This window comes from Petaurus breviceps, unplaced genomic scaffold (genome assembly GCF_028583685.1).
Source record: "Petaurus breviceps papuanus isolate PSGF00001 unplaced genomic scaffold, PetGlider_PUasm1.0 76, whole genome shotgun sequence".
NCBI lineage: Eukaryota > Metazoa > Chordata > Mammalia > Diprotodontia > Petauridae > Petaurus > Petaurus breviceps.
This window is the reverse complement of record NW_027186473.1, coordinates 57,089,241-57,095,802: the sequence shown is the minus strand read 5'-3', so window position 1 is coordinate 57,095,802 and position 6,562 is coordinate 57,089,241. Positions and strand designations below refer to the sequence as shown.

Here is a 6,562-nt window from a genome sequence, read left to right as displayed (position 1 = left end):
TGTGTGTATGTGTGTGTTGGGGAGAAAAGAGAAGAGACTATGGACCAGGATACCAGTTAGGCAGATCAGATGAGAGGATTACAAATTCCTGAACTGGGGTCTGTGGAATTTCATTGGTTTCAGAGCTCTAAGGGGCTGTAGAGATCAACTAATTTTAAATGAGAATATAATGAGCTCTGGAGTCCAAGATTATACAGATTTTAAGGAGCAAAGTGAAGATTCATGGGATCTCAGGCTCATAGCTCTAGAGCTTGGGCCCAGAAGCCAGGATGCCCTGAATCCTTACCCTCTTTCTTGGCAGTAGGAATTGGAAAGAACTCCAAATGCAGGGGAACAAAAGAAAAAAAAATAAAACCTTATCTGAAACAAGTTCTTTAGAGGTCAGTTGAAAATATCCTATGTACCTAAGGATAGATAACATGAAGTCTAAATACTGGAATGATTCTGTGAAGGTATAATTCAATCTAGTGGTTTGACATTGTTGAGAAAAATAATCCTTTGACAGAATGAGTTTCTCATTTGTGAGCCGGAAAGCTTGGGGGTCATGTTCAGAGCTTGCAAAAGGGCAAGGAAGTAACTTGCTCTGGTTCCTCTGTGGGTGGCTTTAAATTTATTCCTTCCTCTCCTCTATTTCATCCCCTCTTCCATTTTCTCCCTCCTACTCTTCCTTTGCCAATTGCTCTTAGCACATGGCAGCCGTCAGCTGGTGAGTTTCCTGGTTGTGGGGGAGTCAGCGGAGGTAGGTCGGGTATCAGCTGGGGACCTTGTAGGCAGGGCTCAGGGGTGGGCTACTAGGCCTGGGCTATGGCCAGGGCTAAATCTCAGGCTGGGGCTGGAGTCACAGCTGTGGGCTAGGAAATGGAAGGTGCATCAAACAATCTGTATTGGGTGGCAGGGTTAGGGGAAGATAAAACTTTGCAGCTGAGATGTGGAGGTCCTACAAGAGAGAGCTCTGGCTCTTCCCTTGACTCAGCTGTGCCTTTATGAAGCCAGATCTATAGAAGGAGAGTGGTGAACATGGATGAGAAAGGAGCAATTCATGTGTACATGCATGTGGGTATAGCTGTGTGCATGTGTGCATGCATGTGTGTGCACACATGCAAATGGGGGAATCAATCCAACTCATCTCTGCCCTGCCCTCTCCCAGCCCTCCCCAAGGTTCTTGGTAGAATCATCCTAACTCAGCCAACATGCATCGGCCGATAGAAGACAGTGCTAATTGCTTACTGGCCTATCATCTACTCTGAAATCACGGAACAAACATAAATGATGAAGAGATAAGTGATTTCTACTTTCCGTCAACATATGAATGACACGATGCACCAGTTAAGATGTAGGAGGGTATTCTCTTGGGGGACGGATTGATGCATTTTTCCTTTTCAGCAACTTGAAAATGACTGGAGAAATAAAGCTTTATTTAGGAAAATTACAATATCTTCTGAAGAGCATTTATGAAACACAGTGTGACGATTTTGCTAGTGACCTTACAGCTCCTTCTCTCCTCTAGTAGTGGTGTTGAGAGAAAACCTGCAGAAGCCTTGCAGATAAGCCACAGGCCTGAGGTCAATGTCATCTTATCACAGGACAATGGTAAAGGCTGTTGATCATGGTTCTATCCTCTGACCCCTACAAGCTGTGTAACTCTTAGAGAAAGAGATTTTAACTTTTTTGCTGTGTTCTGAAACCTATGGACCTATTCTCAGAATAATATTTTTAAATGCATAAGATAAAATGTGTGATATATTATATTGAAATATAATTATCAAAATACTTCTTTTAAAAATGTTGTAGGACCCTGAATTAAGAACCCCTCCCTTAAAAGAAAATGAATTGGTCTTATGGGCTGGTAATCTTTTTTGGCTGGGGTGGGGGGGGGACGGGGAGAATCTGTGAAGTTACTCTGTGCAGGGGTTCTTAACTGGGGTCCATGAACTTTTTTTTTGAGGCAATTGGGGTTAAGTGACTTGCCCAGGGTCACACAGCTAGTGTCAAGTGTGAGGCTGGATTGGAACACAGGTCTTCCCAACTCTAGGGTTGGAGCTCTAGCCATTGTGCCACCTAGCTACCTTGCTCTATGAGCTTTAAAATTTTTTTTGATAATAATTTCAAAATAATTGACTTCCTTTGTATACCTTAAAATGTTTTTTAAAAATTCATTTCAAGACAGCATTCTGAGAAGGGGTCCATAGGCTTTACCAGACTGCAGAACCCTTTACTCTAGGAAGGGTATTTTGCAATTGCCATGGCAAGAGTGTAGGGAGAGGAGATTCACATACTGGCTCTAATGTTTTCTAGCTACCCAAAGCTGGGCTGAGCATTTCACCATTCTGTGCCTTTGTTTCTTTATCTGTAAAATGGGCATGCTAGTGCTCAGCTTATCCTTACTACATGACTGTTGTGAGGAAAGCACTTTGTATGCTTAAAGAATTGTCTCAATTTGAGTAATTGCTGTTGTCATTATTATTATTATTATTGCAGGAAATAAAAATGCCAGCATCAAGTAACAAGGATTTGTCTTTGTCTGAAATACACAGTGAAATTCCTTCTTCCTCCTTGCTTTCCTAAACCTGCTGCTGGTGCTAAAGAGTAAATTTTCTAGATCCCAGGCAAATTCAGCACAATGGGCAGCCTAGGTCTGTCACATCACATGACTTCTTACAGCCAATTCCTGGGGGCAACTCATGAGTGCATTAAAAATGGTAAAGAACCCATAAAATGGCGCATGCTTCCCTGCTTTAGGTGATCTCAGTCCAGATTCGGGAAAACCTTGACTCAGTCTGGGGGGTGGGGAGATGGGGAACATCCCACGCGGATGATTTCACCAACATGAGATGAGGAAACTCCAAAGTCGGCTGGTCGTGGGCATATTCATTGATCTAAATAGATCGGATTGTTCGGTACTGCTCTCTGTGGCTCTCTTCTCTTCAGGGAATTTGAATGTACAAGAGCTTTAAAGTGCAGATAAAACAGCTTATGATTCATGTCCCTGCCTTTCTGAAGAGTTTCCCTGTATAGGCTCTGATAACCTCTGGAGTCACCTGAAGGTTAAAACTATTCTCCCCCCAAAAGGAGAAGACGATTTCACTTTTCTATTCATGGCATTTCTCCTTCAAACACACATGAATAGAAATGTGGTTTTTTTTTTCCCCATTCTTAATAAAAATATATCTGTCCTATTTTCATTTGCTTTAAAATCAGTGATGAGATTCTCCAGCCTAGCCTCAGAAGAAGGCTGGTGGTCTTGGGAGTTTTCATTGACTATAAGAACTTCCTAGACTGAGGGGGAGAGGGGCAAGTTGAGCAGCTCTGAAATTCGATGATCCATTAAGAACATTCATTGAAATGGAATGCTTCCTCCTCCAGGCCACAGATTTTTCACTACTTCACAGATTTTCTTCCTCAGGTTTAATCTTGTTTTTTTGTTCACTCTTGTTCTAAGACTCTGCGATATGGTTCTGAAGTCTCAGGGTTGGCCTGTGTTGGAGTTGATTGGGAATCATTAATTCCTTAGGTGATTAAAAGGGAGAGAGGTGGGAGGGGGTATTTGTTGGATGGACACCCATGCACAAATACACATACACACACAAAGAAGAAAGATCATTAAATACAATTTCAGATTCAGATTCATTAAACAAAGCCCATTGTCAGATTGATACAATCTAAGGAGCACCAATGTCATCTATTTTAGAATCATAGGATTTAGAATTAGAAGGGACCTTAGAAATCATCTGGTAACTTTTCATTTTATCTGTGGACCAGGAAGGAAGCCCTTTCCATGAGGGGCTCAGGTGCAGTCCTGAGGGGAGGAACCTGGCCCCAAAGACAGGGTATTAGACTTCTCCCCATTCTCTGTCTCATTGCTCCCACAAGAAATGGGAAAAATCTCTTAAAGTTAAGACATGGTTCATTCCTCCCTAAGGGGAATTAGCAGTATCTTTTCTAGCAAAGATACTAAATGAACAAAGTAGATGTCAGGTATAGGACAGCTATTTATTTCTTCTAACATAATAACCATTCATCTCTTATACTCTCCCAGAAAGTAAACACAACATTTTAGACTGTTGAACAGATATTTCACATTTACCCCAGATCTGCACTAAGTAACTACTAAATTCAACTCTCCTGGAAAGTTATGGTAGAGTTTAAACTTCCTTAATCCTTTTAGCTACAGCTTCCTCCTGTTTGGGGGTGGGGGAGAGGAGGGCATTTTCTCTTCCAAAAAGTTATACAAATTATTCCTTGCTAGGTACGCAACTCCTTAACTCTCAAATTTTTTAGGTTATCACACAGGGCTAGGTGGGGACAGCTAGGTGTCACAGTGGAGGGAACTCTGTCCCTGGGGTCAGGAAGACTCATCTTCCTGAGTTAAAATCTGGCGTCAGACACTGTGTGACCCTGGGCGAGTCACTGTACCCTGCTTGCCTCAGTTTCTCATCTGTAAAAGGAACTGAAGAAGGAAATGTCAAACCACTGCAGTATCTTGGCCAAGAAAACCCCAAATGGGATCACAATGAGTCAGACACTATTGAAACGACTGACCAACAACAACAAAAAATAGGGCTGGAAGTATCTATTTCTCAGGATCATTGTCTGGTCCCTGGGTTTAGGGAAATAAACCCCAAACAGAAGACACAGTCAGGGCTTCAAGCCCCAGCCTCAGGCTTATCTAGGCAAGCACATATTATTACTGCCATGTGTTTGTGGTGGGAGAAGGAAATCCTTCACCCCTCGTTGAAAGGGGAGCTGGTGTTGACTTTGTCTTAACAAACAAGTGACCTCAAAAGAAACCCAAAGGCATCTTTCCTTGCTTCTTTTGCCCAGAAAGTGAGTGGATTTTCCTGAATCAGGGGTCAATCATCTTTGACACAGTCCTCACTCAAGGTGACTATGTCCTTTAGTGAGGGATCTACTGGAAAGAATAGGGAAAAACCATGATCTAAGAGGTTACACAGGTAAATGTAGCAGAAAGAGGATTTCAATTTAGGCCCTTGCCTTTACTATTTCATTTAAATCATAGGATTTAGAACTAGAAAGGACTTGAGAGTTTGGCGGATCCTATCTCCTTATTTTATAAGTAGGGAAACTGAGGCCCAGAATGTTTAAGGTATTTGACCAAGGCCACACCCATAGTAAGTATAAGTGTTGGAATATGAATGTGGACGGGCAGCTAGGTGGTGTAGTGGATGGAGTGCCTGACCTGGGGTCAGTAAGATTTATCTTCCTGGGTTAAAATCCAGTCTCAGACACTATCTGTGTGACCCTGGGCAAGTCATTGAGCCTTGTTTGCCTCAGTTTCCTCATCTGCAAAATGAGCTGGAGAAGGAAATGGCAAACCACTCCACTACCTTTGTCAAGAAAACCTCAAATGGAGTCACAAAGAGTCAGACACCACTGAACAATAACAACTTCTTTTTCTAAAACTAGTACCTTTTCTACTATCCTGCCCTGGAGGATTAGAGGATTACTGTTAGAATAGACTTTAGAGATTATTTAGTTAAAAAAAGCCTTCCATTTTATACATTAAAAAATCCTGAGACCCAGACTGGAAGAAATGATTTGTCCAAGGTCATCAGTTAGTAAGTGAGGAACGGGGTACGGAGGAGGTCAGGATGGAGGTAGGCAGTAGAACCAAAGTCTATTCGCTCCAGTCACTACCAAAACTTCCTGAGTCAACGTCTTGGCCAAGTTACATGAAGATTTTTAAACCATTCCTGTGTTCTGTGAGCAGAACACATGGGCAGGGAATGTCAGATCCCATGCGAAGCAGAGAGGGAAGATACAAAGGAATTTCAGTGTGTGTCCCACAGTGAAAAGCTGGAAGTTTGACTGAACTCTTTAAAGAAACTAATTTCTCCTCCTTTCCCGGAAGAGATCATCTGCTCTTCACAGCAGTGATCCTCCAAAGTGTAGGTGGTTTGCTAAAGATTTCCAAGAATTTTGGTCTATCTGAGGGTATCAAAGCATTCTCTGTAACAGCTCATCAGTCCTTCAAACACCCCTGAGGGTTAGGTAGGCAGTCTGGGAAAGGCAGGATAAGCCAGATGTTATTACAGTCTTCTCCCTTCCTCCTTCCCCCCATCTCATTCCATTCACAGTGTTTTAGACCTAGGGGGCACATTAGTGATCATCTAATCCAAAGGTTCTCAACCTGGGGTCCATGAACTTGTTTAAAAAAGATCATAACTATTTTTCAATATAATTGGTTTCTTTTGTAATCGTAAATATTTTATTATATGCATTTAAAAACATTATTCTGAGCATAGGTCGATAAACTTGACCAGACTGCTAATGGGGTCCAAGAACCCTTAATCTTGTCCAATACGCTCTTTCTACAGATGGAGAAACTGAGGCACTTACTCAGAATCACATGGGCTATTAATAGTAGAGTGATCTGAGGCCTAGGTGTATTGTTTCCCTTTCATCTACTTTTTCTGCTAGGGTGATATTTCTGTGGCTTCTTTATTTGAGTACATGCTTTAGTACCTGGGACTGAGCTTGGGTGCTTTGGAGCCTGAAGAAATATCACAAGACCCATTTCAATTTATGTCCTCAAGATTATTCT

General features: G+C 42.0%; 1 long non-coding RNA gene across 1 annotated transcript in view; it reads right to left on the bottom strand.

The window, feature by feature from the left end:
* Positions 1–5,852, bottom strand: part of LOC138174837 (uncharacterized) — a 9,637-nt gene extending 3,785 nt beyond the window's left edge. Inside the window, exon 1 of the long non-coding RNA XR_011171829.1 lies at positions 5,656–5,852. This is a non-coding gene — a long non-coding RNA (uncharacterized lncRNA). The remainder of the gene's footprint in view (positions 1–5,655) is intronic.
* Positions 5,853–6,562: the final 710 nt, after the last annotated feature.